The sequence below is a fragment of the Pinus tabuliformis genome, chromosome 3_1, assembly GCF_031772625.1.
Source record: "Pinus tabuliformis cultivar Carrire ecotype Pingquan chromosome 3_1, CPIR1, whole genome shotgun sequence".
Lineage (NCBI taxonomy): Eukaryota > Viridiplantae > Streptophyta > Pinopsida > Pinales > Pinaceae > Pinus > Pinus tabuliformis.
In genome coordinates this window covers 874,029,352-874,053,878 of record NC_142301.1, presented here as the reverse complement: position 1 = coordinate 874,053,878, position 24,527 = coordinate 874,029,352, and the positions used below count along the sequence as shown (strand labels likewise).

Genomic DNA, 24,527 nt, shown 5'->3' with positions numbered 1-24,527 from the left:
TTCAAAATGTTAAAACTGCGCTTTTTTCCTTTCGGGACCAAAAACCTTTGGAAAAGGCTTAAACAGTGATTTTCCGCTTTTAAAACAAATATATGAACTTTTACCGCAAATCCATATCTTGTCGATCCAACGGCTTATAATGAATTGCAGTATCAATGATTGGCAGACGCAAGCCTCTTATATCGACGCGAACCCTCGATCCGATGTGATATCGTTGATCGCTATCGGCGATTCATAATGGGTGCTTAACACTTAATCAACTCTGCTCCCAATATGCCGATGCGATATATGTCCATGACCCAATAGGATCCAAAACTCCAACGCATAATATTTCAAGTCCGTTTCTTGAATTCGCTAAGTGTTTTAGCGCAATTCTCTTTATCAATGGCTTTCAGCAATGTGACAAGGAAGGTACAAAGGGCTGATGCGATTGGGTTTCGCGGACCCGATAGTAATAAAACTCCAGCCTATAATCGCTTGAGGTCTGGATTCTCCGTTTAAACGCGTTTTAGCCCAGTACTTAGTGTATTTTGGGTGTTTTTGCCTGCGGAACCAGAACGAAAGAATGTGCTCACCAATCAATCCCTTAACACCAGATCTCCATTAAAACATATGAAAAATACAAGCCAACATCAATATTATCTGAATTTAGAGAAAAACCAAGCATTCGAGGCCTCCACAAGCCGATTAATAAATGATGCACACAATATTGTTTTATTCACAATAACAACACAGAGTCTCGGCCTTAGGCCAGATTCACATAAAAAGACCTCTGTCTGCCACAAAAATGCAATCCAGACACTCTCTCAATGCTCTCGCTCCACTCTAAAAACTCTCCAATCCTCTCGCTCATCACATTTTTCTCTCTTTTATCACTCGAATATTTCTCTAACAATATCTAACAACAATCTTCTATTTCTTAGCTCTCCTTCACACCTATGCAACAACTCTATCTCTGAATCTAAAATAATATAGTCTCTAACTTATTACAATAATGAATTATAACAAATTGTTTAAGAGATCCAACCCTCTCAGTAAAAACCAGTTTTGACCAATCAGTCAATGAATTTCAACCTGTTTAGCCACAACATGTGAACAAGTTTTCACATTGTTGGCTAAGTCCCAATGCTCCTGCATCAGACTCCAGGGGAAGAAAAGAATTGTCCTTCAAGCTTCCAGGACTTACTCCATACTTCTGTAGTTCTGCTACTGTCAACCAATTGGAATCTTCCACTGGCTTCTCTTTCCACTTGACTAGATACTGAAAATAAGTCTGCCCTCTGGTTTTCTTGGATACTCTTTGATCGAAAATAGCTTCTACTTCTTTCTTGACTGCTTTTGGTACCTGTTCCTCCCAGTTCATGGTTTGAACTTCATCACCTGGAGCTTCTTTCTACAACTCTATCTCTACCTCTCTGAATGGATATAAGTCTGCAACATTAAAAATGGGGGATATTCCAATCCCTTCTGGTAACTCAATCTCATATGCATTGGTTGAAAATTTCCTTATAATTTTACAAGGTCCTACCTTTTTCATTTTCAATTTGTTGTAAATTTTTGTTGGAAATCTCTCTTTCCTCAAATGCACCATCACTAAGTCTCCCACTTGGAACTCTTTCTCTCTTCTTTTCAGATCTTCCCTCTGCTTGTATTTGTTGTTGCTTTCCTGCAATTTATCTTTGACTTCTTCCTATAATCTCTGCATCTGTTCTGCAAATTCTTCTGCGCTTGCACTCTTGGCTTCTTGGTTTCCCAAATCTCTAAGCTCATACACTCCTCTTGGATGCATTCCAAAGACAATCTGAAATGGACTCATTCCAATGCTTTGGTTTGGTGTATCATTGTAAGTAAACTCAGCTTGAGCTATTGCCAAATCCCACTGTTTGGGATTCTGATATACTAAACTCCTTAATATATTTCCCAAGCTCTTGTTCACTACTTCGGTTTGTCCATCTGTCTGAGGATGGTATGTTGAACTAAAACTGAGGTTAGCTCCCAGTTTCTTCCAAAGTGTCCTCCAGAAATGCCCTACAAACTTGGTATCTCGATCTGATACAATACTTACAGGTAAACCATGCAATCTTACAATCTCTGAAAAGAATAAATTATTTATGTGTGTTGCATCACTAGTTTTCTTACAAGCAATGAAATGTGCCATTTTAGAAAACCTATCTACTACAACATAAATAGAATCATTTCCTCTCTGAGTTTTTGGCAATCCCAGAACAAATTCCATGCTAACTACATCCCACGGTCAATCTGGTATGGGCAATGGCTGATACAGTCCTATATTCTGACTCCTTCCTTTGGCATGCTGACATATCCTGCATTTCTCAACGAACTTTTTAATATCAATTTTCATTTTCGACCAATAATAAAAAGCATTCACCTGAGCGAAGGTTTTATCTTGTCCAAAATGACCAGATAACCCTCCACTATGTTTCTCCTTGATTATGTTCTCCCTCATGGAACATTTGGGAATACATAACTTGTTGCTTTTAAATAATAGGCCTCCTTGAATGAGGTAGTCCATCCACTAACTTCTGTTATGGCTCATTGGATTCTGAACTATTGTGTAGATATCTCTAAAATCTTCATCATCCTTGTACATTTCTATCATTTCCTAAAATCCTACAACACCCACTTTGAACTCTTGCATAATAAAACTTACCCTGCTCAATGCATCTACTACTTTATTTGACTTACCACTCTTATGATTTATTACAAAAGTAAAACTTTGCAGAAATTCTACCCATTTGGCATGCTTATGATTCAACTTCGGCTGTTATTAATAAACTGTAAAGCATGGTTGTCTGAATATAAGATGAATTCTTTTGGTAGCAGGTAATGTCTCCACTTTTTCAAAGCCTGCACAATAGCATAAAACTCCTTGTCATAAGAAGAATATTTCTTCTTTGCATCATTCAATTTCTCGCTGAAATATGTTATTGGCCTTTGCTCCTGACTTAGAACTGTGCCAACTGCTACCCCACTTGCATCTGTTTCTACTTGAAAGACTTTCTCAAAATTAGGAAATGCTAAAATTGGCTCTTTTGTGATCTTCTTCTTCAGTAAATTAAAGTTTTTGTCTGCTGCTTCTGTCCATTGAAATGGTTGATTGATCTCCTTGATTGTCTTAAGGATTGGTGCACAAACTTGACTAAAACCTCTTATAAACTTTCTGTAAAAACTTGCAAGTCCATGGAATCTTCTTACCTCAAATATAACTCTGGGAGTAGGCCAGTTCCAGATTGCTTGTACCTTCTCCGGATCCATCTTTAAGCCCTCTTTGAAAACTAAAAATCCTAAGTACACCAGCTCCTCTTTCATGAAACTACACTTCTTCAAATTTATTAGTAGTTTCTCTTTCTGCAAAGTTCTCAGGACCAACTTAAGATGCTCTAAATGCTCCTCTTTACTTTTGCTAAAAACCAGAATATCATCAAGGTACACAATAACAAATTTATCTACATACTCATTTAAGACTTCGTTCATTAGTCTCATGAACGTGTTGGGTGCATTAGTGAGCCCAAAAGGCATCACTAACTAGTCATACAGTCCACTATTTGTTTTGAGGGCAGTTTTCCATTCGTCGCCTTCCCGAATCTTTATCTGATGATACCTGCTCTTCAAATCTATCTTAGTAAAGTATCTGGATCCACTTAAATAGTCCATTAAATCATCCATTCTCGGCAAAGGAAATCTGTACCTAATTGTGATCTTGTTGATAGCTTTGGAATATGTGCACATGCTCCATTCTCCTCCCTTCTTCGGATTGAGTACTGTTGGTACAGCACATGGACTAAGACTTTCTCTGATCAGCCCCTTATCCATCAGTTCCTGTACTTGCCTTCCAACTTCTGCATTTTCTTGAGGAGTTAGTCTATACGCAGCTTTATTTGGCAAGATTGCTCCTAGTATTAAGTTAATGTGATGACTAATACTTCTAATTGGTGGTAAGGCATTCGGTAATTCATCCACAATGATATCAGCAAATTCATCTAACAAAACTTTAACTTCTTCAGGCAGATCATCTAAATTTGTGGAGGTTAAGATTACCTTTGGCCTTCCTATGATAGCAAAATGCAACTCCTCGCTTTTCACTACCTCCTGTAGCAATTCTTTCCCACTTATCAACATAATACTATTTCCAGGCGTTCCTTTATCAGCATCATTCTTCAATGGCAACAACGTGTGCTTAGTTCCATCCTTCTCTATGGTATATGTATTTCTCCTCCCGTCATGAACATCTTTTCAATCAAACTGCCATGGTCTCCCTAATAATATATGACATACATCCATGGGCATTACATCGCATAAAATCACATCTTTATACGTACCAATTTGTATCTCAACATTGCATTGTTCTGTCACAATGACTTGATGCCCCTTCTGTAACCAAGACACTCTGTAGGGTGCAGGATGTACTGTCTTTTCTAACCCAAGCTTATCCACCATCTCTGTGGACATAAGATTGTCAGTGCTTCCACTGTCAATTATTACCTTACAGCACTTAGATTTTGATTTACAGGTGGTTCTGAACAAGTTCTTCCTCTACGCAGGCTCTCCAATCTCTAGCTCTACTCTAAGCAAAGTTCTTCTTAATAACATTGATTCACCTTCTTTAGGGGGTTCTTCCTTTTCCACAAGCCGAGGTGGTTTTGGCTTTGCCTCAGCCACATTCACACTCCTCTGACTTGTTGATTTGTTATGAGGACAGTCCCACTACATGTGTCCCCATTCTCCACAGGTATAACACCTAACATCCCTTCCTCGCCCTCTTCCTCTAGACGTGAATCTTCCTCTACTAGATTGACCCCTCTGTGGTGGTCTGCTACTTGAGCTTCCTGCTTCATGTTAATGTTTTTGTCCTCTGGATCTAGTAGCTCCTCTACCTCATGTTGAGCTTCTTCTTCTTTCTCTTTGACTCAACTTCCTTAAGATCTTCTCCTCTGCCTTCAAACTTGCTTAATAGGCATCCTCAGTAATTTTCAGACTTAACAAGCTAATCTCATCTTGTATCTCATACCTTAACCCATTTATATAAATAGCTATCTTTTCCTCATCATCCTCTACATGCCATGCTCTAATACTCAGTCTATAAAATTATTTTGTATACTCCTTAACAGACATTCCTTTTTGCTTTAATTTTGCAATTGCTTAAAAATATTCGAATGATAGTCCTTAGGCAAAAGCTTTGCTTTCATTTTACTTACCATTTTGTCCCACTGCTTGATCTTTGGTTTCCCTTTCCTCATTCTTGATGTATGTACCTCGTCCCAGTAGATGGTTGCTTGACCCTTCAATCTGGTGACTGCAAACTTTACCATCTTCTTCTCCTCAACCTCTTCATAGTCAAAGTATTGGTCTATGGATCTGATCCAATCCATAAGCTCCTATGCATTCTAACTCCCTTCATACATAGGAATTTCCACCTTGGGTTTGCCTCCTACTTTTTCCAGCATCTTCATGACCTTGGTGGTCTCATTGTCTTTCTCTTTTTCCTCCACTTTAGCAGCAGATTCTTCTGAAGAGCCCTCGGCTCCTTCTTCAGGCGCTCTTCTCTGAGCAGTCTCAATTGTCTCCATTCGTGCACGCAGACTCTGCACCTCTTCCAATAGAATTGCATTTAGTTCAAGTCTTCCTCAACCAATTCCTCTCCTTGGCAGCATCTTCGCTGCAAACAATTCTTTCTTTTGCTCTGATACCAAAAATGGTGCAGCCGAAACAATGTTTTAATAAAAACCCACACTGGATCTTTAAAACCCAACAATCACCCCTTTTTCACAAAATATAGGCTCCCTTTCCTATCTGAACCCAAAACCTTTGAAAACAATGGGTTTCCCCTTTCGGGACCCAAAAGACCCTTCAAAATGTTAAAACTACGCTTTTTTCCTTTCGGGACCAAAAACCTTTGGAAAAGGCTTAAACAACGCTTTTCTACTTTTAAAACAAATATATGAACTTTTACCGCAAATCCAAATCTGGCCGATCCAACGGCTCATAATGAATCGTAGTATCGGCGATTGGCAGGAGTAAGCCTCTTATATTGGCCACGAACCCTCGATCCGATACAATATCGTTGATTACTATCGGCGATTCATAATGGGCACTTAATACTTAATCAACTCTGCTCCCGATATTCCGATGCGATATACGTCCCAGACCTGATAGGATCCAAAACACCAAGGCATAATATTTCAAGTCCATTTCTTGAATCCGCTAAGTGTTTTAGTGCAATTCTCTTTGTTAATGGCTTTCGGCAGTGCGACAAGGAAGGTACAAAGGGCCGATGCGATTAGGTTCTGCGGACCCGATAGTAATAAAACTCTGGCCTATAATCACTTGAGGTCTGGATTCTCCATTTAAATGTGTTTTAGCCCAATACTTAGTGTATTTTGGGTGTTTTTTCCTGCAGAACCAAAACGAAAGAATGCGCTCACCAATCAATCCCTTAACACCAGATATCCATTAAAACATATGAAAAATACAAGCCAGCATTAATATTATCTTAATTTAGAGAAAAACCAAGCATTCGAGGCCTCCACGAGCCGGTTAAGAAATGATGCACACAATACTGTTTTATTCACAATAACAACACAGAGTCTCGGCCTTAGGCCAGATTCACAGAAAAAGACCTCTATCTGCCACAAAAATTCAATCCACACACTCTCTCGATGCTCTCGCTCCAATCTCAAAACTCTCCAATCCTCTCGCTTATCACATTTTCCTCTCTTTTATCACTTGAATATTTCTCTAACAATATCTAACAACAATCTTCTATTTCTTAGCTCTCCTTCACACCTATGCAACAACTCTATCTCTGAATCTAAAATAAGACAGTCTCTAACTTATTACAATAATGAATTATAACAAATTTTTTGAGAGATCCAACCCTCTCAGTAAAAACTGGTTTTGACCAATCAGTCAATGAATTTCAACCTGTTTAGCCACAACATGTGAACAAGTTTTCACATTGTTGGCTAAGTCCCGATGCTCCTACATCAAAACATGTGTCTACAAAGGACTATAACAATTTTGTAAATGAGATTTGAATTTCTATGTGATTTAAGATTTACCCTTGAACAAAAATGGACATATCTCCAATCTAGAAATTAAACCCAAGAATAACATCAACTACACCTCTTCTTGAGAAAATTGCATGTGTTTCTCTTTTGAATGTTGACACACCTTTGTATTGTTTCCTTTATGATCCTTGAAACTATTCAAAAGATCACATTTCTCTTTACCACTAACCTCCTTAGAGTTTTTCATGTTCTTGTTTCATCCAAAAGATTTTGCTTAAGTAAATCTAACTCATGTCATGTAGTTGAAAATAATGTAGAGATCATTCAAAAAAATTTAAACCATTTTATCTTGAAAATCAAGCAAGTGTGGTCCATAAGCACCACGATGAAAATAATTCTTTTTTACATCAAAATACCACACATCACCTTGGTTTTAAAATACTCACTACAAAATTTATATAACCTACTTATCTATCTAACTAGTAAAAACATGAAAAAGATTGTGAATTTTGCATTTTAGACAAGAAAAATAGGGATAAATTTGACAAAAAAAATTGGATGAAGAAAAAACATGCATGTGGAAATTGTACATAGTGACCTTTGTGGTCCCATGAGAATTTAGTCATTGGCAAGTCCAAATGATTTTATGACATCCACTGACCATGCTACAATGAAATCTCACTGCAATATTGCTTCTTTGAGCCTTACAAATCATGAGGACTATGTTGACGTTAAATACCTTGTCTCATTATGCCAACGTGAATGCCTCGTGAATAAAGAAATAGATCATGATTTTCTACCTTCGAAATCAGAGGTTGCTTTGGTACAATTCCTCCATAGTTCTTCTTGATCACTTCCTCCTACTATAGACAACCTTAATCAGTAAAAATAATTTTTTATTATACTTTAAAACGTGTGTCTACAAAAGGACTATAACAATTTTGTAAATAAATTTTGAATTTTATGTGAATTAAGATCTATCCTTGAATAAAATTGCACATATCTTCAATCTTGAAATTGAACCCAAGAATAGCATCAACTACACCTCTTCTTGAGAAAATTGCATGTCTTTCTCCTCTGACTGTTGAGTCACCTCTGTATTATTTCCTTCATGATCCTTGAAACTAATTTTGTAAATAAATTTTGAATTTTATGTGAATTAAGATCTATCCTTGAATAAAATTGCACATATCTTCAATCTGGAAATTGAACCCAAGAATAGCATCAACTACACCTCTTCTTGAGAAAATTGCATGTCTTTCTCTTCTGACTGTTGAGTCACCTCTGTATTATTTCCTTCATGATCCTTGAAACTATTCAAAATATCACATTGTTCTTTGCCACTAATATCGTTGTTGTCTGCCATGTTGTTGTTTTTTCAGTCGCTGATATGAAGTTGGCCACTTTTGTTCTTTGTTGAGACAGTAAAAGATATATGGACCAATGGCTTTCATCACTTCAAGAATAGTAAAAACAAGGATATTGCAAAAAGTACTCCAGCACTGAGAGAGATTTGGTAGCAGCTGTGGAATTGGCAAACATGTCTTTATCTGTGGTGTTGGATATTAGGTATAGCTTTCTTCAAGAGCAGGAAAAACAAGGCTATTGAGAAAATAAATCCAACACCGAGAGAGATTTGGTAGCATTTGTTGAATTGGCGAACATGTCTTGCTATGTGGTGTTGGCTACTGGGCATAGCTTTCTTGATCTATTAATGAAAAAAGTAAATTCGCAGTTTAGTTGTGATCTCTTCCTTGTACCTCTTACAACTCTGGGTATTCTTTTTTATTTCTTGATATCATAAAACAAAGTTACCGACCTTTAGGTTTTAATGGGAAAGAGTTGATATATCATCGCCATGTCAGGCCTACCTATGCAAAACAATTAGTTGATCTTTAGATGGCTCACCACACATCATTATCATTGTCCTCCTCTTGTTGCAGTGGATCGAAGGATGAGTTGGGAACACTCGAAACCTAATATTATAATTCATTTATACTTACTATATTTGAATGCAACTCTTGATATTAAGAATTATGAAATTATGTATTGAGTACTGAATAATTTTGCTCCCAATTATAGTGAGAATCCTTGTATTTAAGTGCATTGAAAATGTTTATATGCATGGGACTAATCATGTCCACTGGCAAAGTTATAATGAATGTAAATAAATTTCAAGCATAATCACGATGAAGACACCTAATTTCTCAATATAGACTTGATTAAGATATAAATTTAGCAAGAAGTGATGTTCATAATTGAATACTGACTAAAAATAATTGTCGCTACCAACACGAAATGTTCATAGATTGTGCGGAGCGCAGAGGTGTGGAGGAAGAAAGCTTCCTTCGCACCTCCGCACACTTCATAATGCATCAACGTTGTGGAGATTTGTTTAGCACCCACCTACCACCTCGTTTCTTCCTCCGCACTTCGCACAATGTATCAATATTATGGATATTTGTTTAGCCACCTCCCCCTAGCCTCCCCAACCCCCACCCACTGTCTTACATAAGGGACTTGGACCCCATCAGCTCTGGAATCATTGGGAAAAGTAGTAGCAATGGCAAGCATAATGTGTTAGCGTTAGAGCACTCACCAACGGAATGACCACTTTCAAAATCAGTTTTTTTCTTTAAATTAATCTTTGTTAGGAACTGACAAATACCAAAAATAAGTCACCCTCCACGAAGGGAATTATGTCACATCAAGGCTCACTCAACCAATGGAAAATAAGAAATAAGATTTTGAAAACTTAGAAAAAATATTTTTTAATTTAAGAAAAATAGTAAATCTTTGGTTAAAGTTACAAAAACTTGGCAAAATAGTTTTATCCATTAACTACCAAATACCCAAAAACCAAACATCATATAACCACTACACAGGTTATATTCACATGTTCAACACACTATCAACCATTATATGTTATAATAATAATAATAATAATATATTTAATTATAAATTGGATATTTTAGCTTATTACAATGTGACCACTCTATTTTAATTCTAATAATTTATAACATTGATTTTTATATTTCTTTTGGATATGTTGTCAAAATTTTCAAGTTGTATTAGATAGTTTGACATTTATAATTTTCATTGATGTGGTGTAAAAAATAGTATGTAAATGTTATATTTGGTAAAGAAAATTTATAATAAAATTTATTTTAATGTTTAGTAAGTTATATTATTAATCATTCTTTAAAGTGTTTAATATATATTTTAATTTCGAAATATTTTTGAAATTATTAATTTTTTAATTAAATTATCATTATTATCCAATTTTAAGGTCACGGATAAGTCTACGAAGGCATACATACTCTACCTCCTCTTGTTTTGAACCTATGACCTCTTAGGAGGAAAGACGTGATCTTAACCATTAGGCCCACTCAAATTGCTTTTAACAAAATTTTCAGCATTAAATATAAGATTATAACGACTTTCAAATAATCATCTTTTTATACATTGAAATAAATCAACATCATATTGCAAAGGAAATGCCGTAAAGCATAAATTGAAGAATAATTGCGACATGGGAATGGGCAAATCTAAATAAGATGCAGAAATGTAGCAGAAATGAAATTCTAAAGCTGTATAAAGTTGGTTTAGGGTGCCTAAGACTATGTTTTTTGTTAATTATTGAATTAATATTGCATATATATCTCATAAAATTATGTGTTATTATAGCTTGTAGTAATGTTCTAACCAATAAAACTATCTACACATTTTGGAAGATCAAATGGCAACAAGTTTTATTTGGATTCCATTCGGTGAACTAATGTTGATGCTTCTACATGGTTCCTATTCATATTCATATAAGTGGGATTCTAGTCATGCTTTTACCTTCCCTTACAGTGGAACGATGTTCAAGGTAGACATGATATTATTCTTATATTATTATTTTTTTAAATTTCTTTTTGGGGCAGGGCTTTGGTTCTAAATCAATCATTTTTATATTTTATATTGTCACCATAAACCCAAATACGCCCATGAGCAATTCTTCCATTTATAATAAGAAAATTATAATTCTAAATCAATAATTTTTATATTTTATATTGTCTAAACCATAAATGGAAAATTGTCCAAGGCCTACTGGAAAATCTCTTATATGGTAGAACTGAACTGTGAGATGGTTATTCTATCAATAGCATTACAGAAATAAAGATAACGATGAGGCTTGGGAATTCATACAGTAAAACTTTATCGAATGCCTACTGAAAAAATCTCTTATATGGTATGTACTTAATAATGAGATAAGTGTCATGTCAGTAGTATTGCAACAAAATTAGCGAAGTTAATCATGTCTCCCAATTCCCAATATCTCTCATTGCGCTGCATGACTCTTTGTTTCAAAATAAAACGTCAATATTGATCAATGTCACATCTATTAACACAGTGGTTTATCCAAGAGATAAGGACCTAGTCATTTGTATGTCAATTAATTTAAGATTCAGAATTTCATGTTAAAGTAGGTAGTTCAGTAAGTTACACTCCTATTTACCCATGCAGAACGATGTTTCCTTTCATGGGCTTTTCTATTATTGTTCCATACTCATTTCATGGGATCTATGTTGTTTTTTTCATTATACTTACACTCACTATGTAGAGCATATCTTGATTGTAGTAGTACGAATTTTAAGATCTATTCAGTGAGATAACCATTGCAATATCCATGGCTGTTAACAGATAATCCAACTCAGCAAATTCTTATTCTGACAAGTTCAGGTATCATAGCATTTATATTGCAATAATTATTTGTTTTTTAACATAGATTTGAAGACTTTATTGAATAATATTAATATTTCTCTCACTCAAATTGTAACATATCACATGTTTCCTTTCATGGGCTTTTATATTATTGTTCCATACTCATTTCATGGGCTCTATGTTGTTTTTTTCCATTCTGCTTACACTCACTAAGTAGAGCATATCTCGATTGTAGTAGTACGAATTTTAAGATCTATTCAGTGAGATAACCATTGCAATATCCAAGGTTGTTAATAGATAATCCAGCTCAGCAAATTCTTATTCTGACATGTTTAGGTATCATAGCATTTACATTGCAACAAGTATTTGTTTTTTAATATTGGATTTGAAGACCTTATTGAATAATATTAATATTTCTCTCACTCAAGTTGTAACATATCACATATGTCTTCACTTACGTTCTTTCTTTATATGCTATTGACTTACTGACATGTTCAGGTATCATAGCATTTACATTGCAACAATTATTTGTTTTTTAACATTAGATTTGAAGACATTATTGAATAATATTAATATTTCTCTCACTCAAATTGTAACATATCACATATGTATTCATTTACACTCTTTCTCCATATGCTATTGACTCACTGACATGTTCAGGTATCATAGCATTTACATGACAACAATTATTTGTTTTTTAACATTAGATTTGAAGACCTTATTGAATAATATTAATATTTCTCTCACTCAAATTGTAACATATCACATATGTCTTCATTTACAATCTTTCTCCCTATGCTATTGACGTACAACGTTTTCTTTGCAACATCTTGAGCAATTGCTAGTTATAAATCCCTGTATTCAATCTTTTTAATCTCTAAAAGGCCTCCAGAGAGTAAATAGTGGTACTAAAATTTAAAATCTAGACTCAGCAACTATAGCCTAATTAATATCTTAGAATAACAATATCAACTTTTGCTAGATTGCAAGGGCCCTCCATACCTTTCTATATGGAAATGCAATTCAGGTTTACAGTCCTCTAAGGAGATTTTATTAGAGATTTTATTATGCAATATGAATGAATATTGTGAGAGTTTTCACTCACTATTCACAAATATTAAAACGTTGGCAATATGATAATGGTGATAACCTGCATGCCTGCATATATCGAAATAAAGAATTCTCATCCAATTGTTGGAGATGGTTTTCTCAGAATGATGACTAGGGACCATGCCATTGATTACTAATAGTTGAGGTGTCAGCCATAGTAATTGGAATGGTCGCTCACGGCCGTATAGTTGGTAGAAGCACTGCCTTGGGAGTAAACAACAGAGGAAGATGGCATCATTGAATCTTGATGAGAGGATTGGCCAGGTCGTTGGTGGTGCATGGCTGCTGCCTCTGAGCGAAATTTGTATCTCATGATCTCTGCTCTCACTGAGTTGAGCTCTGACTGTAGGGACAATGCTTGTTCTTGCAGTGAGGATATGGCTCCCATACATCCATACACTGGATCTCTTAGGCGAACGTTGGCTTCATAAACCAAGTTGTTCGCTGCATCTACTCGCTGGCTCTCAGGGACTTCCTGTTCAAGCCCAACCCCATAAGAAGGAATCAAACACCAAATAAAAATGAAAATTGCACATATTCATTATAACAATATTTTTTATCATCGTGTCACTCTTCCAGTAATACTCTAGCAACCTCCCACTAGCAAGGAACTTAACCTATGAAAATTGCACATATTCATTATAACAACATTTTTTATCATCATGTCACTCTTCCACTAATACTCTAGTGGCCTCCCACTAACAAAAAACTGACCTAAACCTGGGTAACCAAATAACAACCATTCCGCCCAACCAACCTAAATAACCCAATTCCCCAATTCACTAAGATATGAACCATTAACAATATCTTAACCCATTTAAAATAAAATAAAACAAATTCTCATAACTAACTCAATGACTAAACCATCATCTTGATAATAAATTATTAATTATCAGCGTAAAAAAATCATTAAAAAATGCCACTACGTCATTACAAAGTGAAGAGAAGTTACAGTTATATGCCAACATCCTTGATAGGAGCTTAGCAAAGATGCAGAATGTGCCTCCTCCACCTCTACACTAAAAGCCAAGAACAAGTTTTAATGTGTAAATCTAATCTGCCCAAATTTAAATTTAGATAAGTTTTAATAAAAGCCAAGAACAAGTTTTAATGTGTAAAGCTGATCTACCCAAATTTAAATTTAGACAAGTTTTAATGTGTAAAGCTAATCTACCCAAATTTAAATTTAGACAAGTTTTAATGTGTAAAGCTAATCTGCCAAAATTTAAATTTAGATCATTGTTAGACCAACTACTAACAGTTACCAATCAAAAATTAAACTTCAATCATCATTACAATGGCTGCAACTAAAACACAACACCAAAAACCATTCTCCTAATAGTTACCCATCCTCTTACTGGTTGTATGGCCTAATATATCCTTAAGCTTTAGAACATTTAGGAGGTAGAGGCATATTAGGTTAGGTTTAGATTAGAGTTCTCAGGATATCATATGTATATGTGGGTATTTTTATGTAGATTACAAATTTTGGAGATATTTTGTAAATTGTAAGTTTTAGAGATATTCTGGAATTTGATTATTATAAAATGGTTCAAACAACAACTAACAATATAAATTCACCATATTAGAGTTACGTTTAGATTGATATCTTGGTGCAATAAAACTGAAACCAAACCCTTACAAGGAGCGTCTTGGACGTGTGTCTTTAAGCTTTGGAGCCCAATTGTTAGAGATGGTTTTCTCAGAATGATGACTAGGGACCTTGCTATTGATTATTAATAGTTGTGGTGTCAGCCATAGTAATTAGAATGGTCGTTCATGGCAGTATAGTCAGTAGAAGCATTGCCTTGGGAATAAACAGTAGAGGAAGATGGCATCATTGAAGCTTGATGAGAGGATTGGCCGGGTGGTTGGTGGTGCATGGTTGCTAACTTTGAGCGAAATTTGTATCTCATGATCTCTGCTCTCACTGAGTTGAGCTCTGACTGTAGGGATTGTGCTTGTTGTTTCAGTGAGGATATGGATCCCATACACCCATACACTAGATCTCTTAGGCAAACGTTGGCTTCATAAACCAGGATGTTCGTTGCATCTGCTCACTGACTCTCGGGGACTTCATGTTCAAGCCCAACCCCATAAGAAGGAATCAACACCAAATAAAAATGAAAATTGCACATATTCATTATAACAATATTTTTATCATCATGTCACTCTTCCACTAATACTCTAGCAGCCTCCCACTAGCAAGGAACTAACTGAACCTCTGAAAATTGCACATATTCATTATAACAATATTTTTAATCATCATGCCACTCTTCCACTAATACTCTAGTGGCCTCCCACTAACAAAGAACTGAATCTAAACCTGGGTAACCAAATAACAATCATTCTGCCCAACCAACCTAAATAACCCAATTCCCCAATTCACTAAGATATGAACCTTTAACAATCTCTTAACCCATTTAAAAAAAAAAAAAATTATCATAACTAACTCAGTGACCAAACCATCATCTTGATAATAAATTATTAATTATCAGCATAGAAAAATTCATTAAAAAATGCCACTACGTTATTACGAAGTAAAGAGAAGTTACAGTTATATGCCAACATCCTTGATAGGAGCTTAGTGAAGAAGTAAAATTCCCCTCCTCCACCTTTACACTAAAAGCCAATAACAAGTTTTAATGTGTACAGCTAATCTGCCAAAATTTAAATTTAGATCATTGCTACACCAACTACTAACACTAACTAATCAAAAATTAAACTTCAATCATCATTACAATGACTGCAACTAAACACAACACCAAAAACCTTTCTACTAATAGTTACCCATCCTCTTACTAGATGTATGGCCTAATATATCCTTAAGATTTAGAACATTTAGGAGGTAGAGGCATATTAGGCTAGGTTTAGATTGGAGTTCTCAAGAGATCAGATGTATATGTGGGTATTTTTATGTAGATTACAAATTTTGGAGATATTCTGTAAATTGTAAATTTTAAAGATATTCTGGAATCTGATTATTAGAAAATGGTTCAAACAAAAACTAACATTTTGGAAATATAAATTCACCATATTAGAGTTAGGTCTAGATTGATATCGAGTTAGGTTTAGATTGATATCTTGGTGCAATAAAACTGAAACCAAACCCTTACTAGGAGCGTCTTGGATGTGTGTCCTTAAGCTTTGGAGCCTTAAGATATTAGAGGTATATTAGAACTAGGTTTAGATGGGCCTCTTGGTGCAATAAAATTAAACCTAACCCTTACCAGGAGCATCTTGGACACGTTGCTTGCACCGAAAACCTTGTGAACAGACGCGAAATTTTTAGGCTCGTGAGGGGGAATATATGGCGAGAATAGCCAAGAACAAGTTTTAATGTGTAAAGCTAATTCGCCAAAATTTAAATCTAGATCATTGTTACACCAACTACGAAGACTCACCAATAAAAAATTAAACTTCAATCATCATTACAATGACTGCAACTAAAACACAACACTAAAGCTAATCTTCCAAAATTTAAATTTTGATCACTGTTACCCCAACTACTAACACTTACCAATCAAAAATTAAACTTCAATCATCATTACAATGACTGCAACTAAAACACAACACCAAAAACCATTCTAATAATAGTTACCATCCTCTTACTAGTTGTATGACCTAATATATCCTTAAGATTTAGAACATTTAGTAGGTAGAGGTATATTAGGCTAGGTTTAGATTGGAGTTCTCAGGAGATCAGATGTATATATCGGTATTTTTATGTAGATTACAAATTTCGGAGATATTCTGTAAATTGTAAATTTTAGAGATATTCTGGAATCTGATTATTAGAAAATGGTTCAAAGAACAACAAACATTCTGGAAATATAAATTCACCATATTAGAGTTAGGTTTAGATTGATATTGAGTTAGGTTTAGATTGATATCTAAAGTGCAATAAAACTGAAACCAAACCCTTACCAGGAGCGTCTTGGATGTGTGTCCTTAAGCTTTGGAGCCTTAAGGTATTAGAGGTATATTAGAACTAGGTTTAGATGGGTCTCTTGGTGCAATAAAATTAAACTAAACCCTTACCAGGAGCATCTTGGACATGTTTCTTGCACTGAAAACCTTGTGAATAGATGCGAATTTTTTAGGCTCATGAGGGGAAAAATATGGCGAGAATGGGCACTCCTGAGCACAACACCTCCTCAAGAGCTTGCAGGTTGCGCATGAAGTGATGGTGTTTAAAGTCCCCGGGGGGCCAAGGATTTTCCTGCACCCCATGCGATCTTCATCTGTTAATTGCTTAAAACTCGCTCTCCTGGAAAAGCTCTCAAAGTTTTCCGTGAACCACCAAATTCAGACAATAAGTAAGGAAATTTAAATTGTTTCTATTCAAATCACATGATCTTCAAAACCAAAAGCACTGAGACCATTGTTGGAATCTCAGATTAAATGATAAATTAAAAACCCAAAAGCATTGAGACCGTTGTTGAAATCTCATATTAAATGATAAATTCGATCAGTAAATACTATCACCTTGACTGAGCCATATCACCTTCACATGAGTCGTATGTTATCCCTTCCTTGTCTGAAAAGGTTGAGTTATCTCTTACACTCACGGAAACATCTATTTTTCCATAGTATACTAGAAAATTACTTTGGCATTGATTTCTTGATTAGGGCAGCATATTTACTTTGCCAGTTTGTTTGGGTTGTGTCTTAATCTTTGCAGTGTTCTTCTTGAGGCTTGTTCCTCCCCTACATGTTGATTGACCTGACTCGTAGCTATTTTTTTCATTTGCAATCCTCTTCTCTCTTTCTCGAGGTTATGGCTTTTGTGAGAATGTTTGAGGTTTGATAGACCTCTCTCATGTGATTTTTTTCCATTAGCTCGACTATGTCCATAGGTATCTCATCTTCCATTACAGAAAGCTTCTACCTACTTTGCTCATACTCATGGTTGAGCAAATCATGTTGAGGTGCCTTGTCTCTCGATGCTGACATAAACGGTAAAGTGCCCTGAGACATATGAAAATCATTGGTGCCAGCTTCGGATAAAATTGAAGTTGAAGAATTCTGAACCAGAAAATGAGTAAAACCTTGTTACAGAGTTGTCTAATTGTTTATAAGGAGGGAAATGTAACTTCAATCTGTGCATTCTTAATGAATCAGAAGCATATGGAAGTAAACAGATCAAGGTTTACTTTAGTTTATTTAAATTAACCATCCTCAATAGAATCCTGTTGTAACTTTCACAATGACAAGCCTTTAACAATCTCTTAACTCATTTAAAATAAAACAAAAAAAAAAGAAAATTCCCATAACTAACTCAATGGCTAAACCATCATCTTGATAATAAATTATTAATTATCAGCATAAAAAAATTCATTAAAAAATGCCACTACATTATTACGAAGTGAAGAGAAGTTACAGTTATATGCCAACATCCTTGAACAGTTATATGCCCCTCCTCCACCTCTACACTAAAATCCAAGAACAAGTTTTAATATGTAAAGCTAATATGCCCAAATTTAAATTTAAACAAGTTTTAATGTGCAAATCTAATCTGCCCAAATTTAAATTTAGACAAGTTTTAATGTGTAAAGTTAATCTGCCAAAATTTAAATTTAGATCATTGTTACACCAACTACTAACACTTACCAATCAAAAATTAAACTTCAATCATCATTACAATGACTGCAACTAAAACACAACACCAAAAACCATTCTCCTAATAGTTACCCATCCTCTTACTAGCTGTATGGCCTAATATATCCTTAAGCTTTAGAACATTTAGGAGATAGAGACATATTAGGTTAGGTTTAGATTGGAGTTCTCAAGATATCAAATGTATATGTGGGTATTTTTATGTAGATTACAAATTTTGGAGATATTCTATAAATTGTAAATTTTAGAGATATTCTGGAATTTGATTATTAGAAAATGGTTCAAACAACAACTAACATTCTGGAATATAAATTCACCATATTAGAGTTACGTTTAGATTGATATCTTGGTGCAATAAAACTGAAACCAAACCCTTACCAAGAGCGTCTTGGACGTGTGCCTTTAAGCTTTGGAGCCCAATTGTTAGATATGGTTTTCTCGTAATGATGACTAGGGACCTTGCTATTGATTATTAATAGTTGTGGTGTCATCCATAGTAATTGGAATGGTCATTCATGGCAGTATACTCAGTAGATGCATTACCTTGGGAATAAACAGCAGAGGAAGATGGCATCATTGAAGCTTGATGAGAGGATTGGCCAGGTGGCTGGTGGTGCATGGTTGCTGCCTCTGAGTGAAATGTGTATCTCATGATCTTTGCTCTCACTGAGTTAAGCTCTGACTGTAGGGACTATGCTTGTTGAGCAGTGAGGATATGGCTCCCATACACCCATACACTGGATCTCTCAGGCGAACGTTGGCTTCATAAACCAGGTTGTTCATTGCATCTGCTCGCTGACTCTCGAGGACTCTCTGTTCAAGCCCAACCCCACAAGAAGGAATCAAACACCAAATTAAAATTAAAATTGCACATATTCATTATAACAATATTTTTTATCATCATGTCACTCTTCCACTAATACTCTAGCAGCCTCCCACTAGCAAGGAACTAACTGAACCTATGAAAATTGCACATAATCATTATAACAATACTTTTTATCATCATGTCACTCTTCCACTAATACTCTAGTGGCCTCCCACTAACAAAGAACTAAATCTAAACTGGGTAACCAAATAGCAATCATTCTGTCCAACCAACCTAAATAACCCAATTCCCCAATTCACTAAGATATGAACCTTTAACAATCTCTTGACCCATTTAATATAAATAAAATAAAATAAATTTTTCATAACTAACTCAGTGACTAAACCATCATCTTGATAATAAATTATTAATTATCAGCATAAAAAAATAAAAATAAATAAATAAATAAATAATTAAAAAAAAAAAAAAATCATTAAAAAATTCCACTATGTTATTACGAAGTAAAGAGAAGTTACAATTATATGCCAACATCCTTGATAGGAGCTTAGTGAAGAAGCAGAATGCCCCTCCTCCTCCTCTACACTAAAAGCCAAGCACAAGTTTTAATGTGTAATGCTAATCTGCTAAAATTTAAATTTAGATCATTGTTACACCAACTAATAACACTTACCAATCAAAAATTAAACTTCAATCATCATTACAATGACTACAACTAAAACACAACACCAAAAACCATTCTACTAATGGTTACCCATCCTCATACTAGTTGTATGACCTAATATATCCTTAAGATTTAGAACATCTAGGAGGTATAGGCATATTAGGCTAGGTTTAGATTAGAGTTCTCAGGAGATCAAATGTATATGTGGGTACTTTTATGTAGATTACAAATTTTGGAGATATTCTGTAAATTGTAAATTTTAGAGATATTCTGGAATCTGATTATTAGAAAATGGTTCAAACAACAACTAACATTCTGAAAATATAAATTCACCATATTAGATTTAGGTCTAGATTGATATCGAGTTAGGTTTAGATTTATATCTTGGTGCAATAAAACTTAAACCAAACCCTTACCAGGGGCGTCTTGGACGTGTGTCCTTAAGCTTTGGAGCCTTAAGATATTAGAGGCATATTAGAACTAGGTTTAGATGGGTCTCTTGGTGCAATAAAATTAAACCAAACCCTTACCAAGAGCATCTTGGACACATTTCTTGCACCGAAAACCTTATGAATAGACGCGAATTTTTTAGGCTCTTGAGGGGAAAAATATGGCGAGAATAGCCAAGAACAAGTTTTAATGTGTAAAGCTAATCTGCCAAAATTTAAATTTAGATCATTGTTACACCAACTACTAACACTTACCAATCGAAAATTAAACTTCAATCATCATTACAATGACTGCAACTAAAACACAACACCAAAGCTAATCTGCGAAAATTTAAATTTAGGTCATTGTTACACCAACTACTAAGACTTACCAATCAAAAATTAAACTTCAATCAACATTACAATGACTGCAACTAAAACACAACACCAAAAACCATTCTACTAATAGTTACCCATCCTCTTACTAGCTGTATGGCCTAATATATCCTTAAGATTTAGAACATTTAGGAGGTAGAGGCATATTATGCTAGGTTTAGATTGGAGTTCTCAAGAGATTAGATGTATATGTGGGTATTTTTATGTAGATTACAAATTTTGGAGATATTTTGTAAATTGTAAATTTTAGAGATATTCTGGAATCTGATTATTAGAAAATGGTTCAAACAACAACTAACATTATATAAATATAAATTCACCATATTAGAGTTAGGTTTAGATTGATTTCAAGTTAGGTTTAGATTGATATCTTGGTGCAATAAAAATAAAATCAAACCCTTACCAGGAGCGTCTTGGACGTGTGTCCTTAAGCTTTGGAGCCTTAGGACATTAGAGTTATATTAGAACTAGGTTTAGATGGGTCTCTTGGTGCAATAAAATTAAACCAAACCCTTATGAGGATCATCTTGGAGACGTTGCTTGCACCGAAAACCTTGTGAACAGACGCGAATTTTTGAGGCTCATGAGGGGGAAAATATGGCGAGAATGGGCACTCCTAAGCACGGCGCCTCCTCAGGAGCTTGCAGGCTGCACATGGAGTGATGGTGTTTAAAGTCCCTGGGGACCAAGGATTTTCCTGCGCCCCATGCGATCTGCATCTGTTAATTGCTTAAAACTCGCTCTCTTGGAAAAGCTCTCAAAGTTTTTCGTGAACCAACAAATTCAGACAATAAGTAAGGAAATTGAAATTGTTTCTATTCAAATCACATGATATTCAAAACCCAAAGAATTGAGACCATTGTTGGAATCTCAGATTAAATGATAAATTAAAAATCCAAAAGCATTGAGACCATTGTTGAAATCTCATATTAAATGATAAATTTGATCAGTAAATACTATCACTTGGACTGAGCTAGATCACCTTCACATGAGTCGTATGTTATCCCTTCCTTGTCTGAAAAGGTTGAGTTATCTCTTACACTCAGAGAAACATCTATTTTTCCATAGTCTACTAGAAAATTACTTTGGCACTGATTTCCTGATTAGGGAAACATATTTACTTTGCCATTTTGTTTGGGATGTGTCTTAATCTTTGCAGTGTTCTTCTTGAGGCTTGTTCCTCCCCCTACATGTTGATTGACCTGACTCGTAGATGTTTTTTTCATTTGCAATCCTCTTCTCTCTTTCTCGAGGTTATGGATTTCGTGAGAATGTTTGAGGTTTGATAGACCTCGTTCGTGTTGATTTTTTTCCATTAGCTCAACTATGTCCATAGGTATCTCATCTTCCATTACATAAAGCTTCTGCCTACTTTGCTCATACTCAGGGTTGAGGAAATCGTGTTGAGGTGCCTTGTCTCTCGATGCTGACATAAATGGTAAAGTGCCCTGAGACATTCAAAGAGCATTGGTGACAGCTTCAGATAGACTTGAAGTTGAAGAATTCTGAACCAGAAAATTTGTAAAACCTTGTTACAGAGTTGTCTAGTTGTTTAAGAGGAGGAAAATGTAACTTCAATCTGTGCATTCTTAATGAATCAAAAGCATTATGAAAGTAAACAGATCAAGGTTTACTTTAGTTTATTTAAATTAACCATCCTCAATAGAATCTTGTTGTAACTTTCACAATGAGAAGGTAGCATTCTATATGCTTAGTGAATTGAATGCAAGGACTTTGAGAAAATAAAAGACAGTGAAACAATCAAGTATCATATCACCTATCTATATTTGATCGATCACTCTAAACCCAAGAGAATCAGAATAGTTATCTTCAATGAGTGGAGCAGGACAACTTAGAAGCATAACCATTCATCCATGACAGAATAAAATAATAACTGGTAACTGTTGTTAACCAAGATGAGCCTCTCGTGGTAACTGTTGTTAACCAAGATGAACCTCTCCTAAACGGCTCTCATTCCAGCATTTTAAAATTCAAATTCAAATCGAGTAAAACGTTTTGACCAAAACGTAGATTCTATGATGTCTATTGGATAACCTTTTATAGATGTTAAATTTTTTATTTTTAACATTATTTATATAAAATAAGGTAGAAAAATGTTTTGGCCAAAACGTAGATTCTATAATGTCTATTGGGTAACCTTTTATAGATGTTAAATTTTTTTATTTTTAACAGTATTTATATAAAATAAGGTATCAAGTGTGGTAAATCATCATAAAAAATTGGTAGGGTGGTTAAATTCTAATTTAGCTCTAAAAAACTACAAGCACATAGTGAATGTCACAGAACAATAAGACCGTGTTTAAATTGGAGGGGTCACAAAGTGTATTTAAAAATAAAATAATGATCAATATCATAAGTAAAACATTTCTTTTTAACAAAAATAAGAATGGAGGGCTCAACTAATTTTAAATAATATTATTTAAGGCTCTTTGGTGACCAAAGTTGGAAGGAGTCAATAGTCACAAGGAAAATCTTGTGCATACTCCTTTGTTCACGCATTGGTCATGGTTTGAGGGTTGGTTTCCACTTAACAACAATTTTTTAATCATAAGGTTCTTTCTTTGGAAGATAAACTTGATTATGGAAGGCTTGGCCAACACATACTCTCTTTTGATTTGACTAAATGTTGACAAATATCACTTCATCCTCTTTCCCTTCGTTGAAATTTACTACCACAAGAGAGCATAAATAGAAAAGGACCAATCCTTCTAGAACTATAAATTCACCATATTAGAGTTAGGTTTAGATTGATATCTTGGTGCAATAAAACGGAAACCAAAACCTTACTAGGAGCATCTTGGACGTGTGTCCTTAAGCTTTGGAGCCTTAAGATATTAGAGGTATATTAGAACTAAGTTTATATGGGTCTCTTGGTGCAATAAAATTAAACCAAACCCTTACCAGGAGCATCTTGGACACGTTGCTTGCACCGAAAACCTTGTAAATAGACGCAAATTTTTGAGGCTCGTGAGGGGAATAATATGGCGAGAATGGGCACTCCTGAGCATAGTGCCTCCTCGGGAGCTTGCAGGCCGCGCATGGAGTGATGGTGTTTAAAGTCCCCGGGGGGGCCCAAGGATTTTCCTACACCCCATGCGATCTGCATTTGCTAATTGCTTAAATCTCGCTCTCCTGGAAAAGCTCTCAAAGTTTTCCCTGAACCAACAAATTCAGACAATAAGTAAGGAAATTTATCATTTCTATTCAAATCACAAGATCTTCAAAACCCAAAGCACTGAGGCCAATGTTGAAATCTCAAATTAAATGATATATTAAAAACCCAAAAGCATTGAGATCATTGTTGAAATCTCAAATTAAATGATAAATTCGATCAGTAAATACTATCACCTGGACTGAGCGAAGCTATATCAACTTAAACAATGTAACTTGAATATTCTTTAAAATAGTTTAATTTCCCCCAAATAACTCCCATCCTCAACCCCTCAAATAAAATCTATAACATGCTAAACATATATTGATAATTTCTATTTCCATATACCTTTCTCTGGACATTCAGCCATGCTCATGCTTGAATTATAGGTTGGATCAGGTCTCCTGCCACTGCAACGAGTGTGATACAGTTCAGTCCATTAAACATGAAACAAATTTAATTTTAAATTTTTTAGGAACATTTTAGCAACACAACTCATAGGGATCGACCTAAGGCACGCCTTGAAATTGACCGCACCCCAATCTGTGTAGTTAGCAGCACATCTCCTAGATTTTCATGA

At 35.0% G+C, this 24,527-nt stretch overlaps 2 pseudogenes; both read right to left on the bottom strand.

Moving 5' to 3' along the window:
* Nucleotides 1-14,596: 14,596 nt before the first annotated feature.
* Nucleotides 14,597-17,147, bottom strand: LOC149190364 (LOB domain-containing protein 15 pseudogene; annotated as a pseudogene).
* Nucleotides 17,148-18,951: 1,804 nt separating this feature from the next.
* Nucleotides 18,952-24,309, bottom strand: LOC149190363 (LOB domain-containing protein 15-like; annotated as a pseudogene).
* Between the last annotated feature and the right edge of the window lie 218 nt (nt 24,310-24,527).